This window comes from Carlito syrichta, unplaced genomic scaffold (assembly GCF_000164805.1).
Source record: "Carlito syrichta isolate Samal-C Ts95f unplaced genomic scaffold, Tarsius_syrichta-2.0.1 Scaffold153825, whole genome shotgun sequence".
Taxonomy (NCBI): Eukaryota; Metazoa; Chordata; class Mammalia; order Primates; family Tarsiidae; genus Carlito; species Carlito syrichta.
Genome location: NW_007097921.1, coordinates 19,150 through 20,079, shown reverse-complemented (window position 1 = coordinate 20,079; position 930 = coordinate 19,150).

Genomic DNA, 930 nt, shown 5'->3' with positions numbered 1-930 from the left:
CCACACCTGGCTAATTATTTATTTATTTATTGTAAAGATGAGGTCTCACCATGTTGCCCAGGCTGGTCTCGAATCCATGGGCTCAGGCAATCCTCTCACCTAGGCCTCCCAAAGTGCTGAAATTACAGGCTTGAGCCTCTGTCTCTACAAGAAAAATATAAAAGATAAATTAGCTGGGCATGGTGGCACCTTTCGGAGGATTGGTTGAGCCAAGAGCCACGGGTTCATGGCGCAGGCTGGTCTTTCTCCCTGAGTGCCTAGAGGGATAAAGGGGCCACCTGAGGGGGAGGAGGGGGTGATGAGGACCCAGGGAGGATGGCAGCAGGCACTGGGAGCATCCCCATATCAAGCTGGGCCCTGGAGGTGCAGCCCAGGAGGTGGCGGCTGCAGCGAGCTTCGATTCCGCCACTGCACCCCAGCCTGGGCCACAGAGTGAGACCCTGGCTCTGAAATGAACCAAAAAATAAATGAAAGTGGCAGGCAGGTGGTACCCGCGGGGTGGAGATGGGAGATCCCTCTCTCTCTCTAATGGGGAAGGTCTGGGATCCCTCCTTAGCTCCTTAGAGAATCAGATGAGCCTCTCACTGCCATCGGCTTCTCAAATGGCAGTCCAGGGGACCAGGCGTCATGGAAATAGGCCATGGGAGGCCGTCAGTGCCCTTGGGCTTAGGGAGCCTATCTGCTCTCTCACCTCTGCTGCCCCAATCCCTGTCTTCTGGTCATTTCTTTTAAAAAAAATTTTTAAGCTGGGTTCGGTGGCTCAGGCTGTAATTCCGCGCCTTTGGGAGGCTGAGGTGAGTGGATTGCCTGAGCCCGCGGGTTCGAGAGCCGCCTGGGCAACTCAGTGAGACCTCATCTCTACAATAAATAAAAAATTAGCCAGGCGTGGTAGCACATGCCTGTAATTCCGGCTACTTGGAAGGCTGAGGT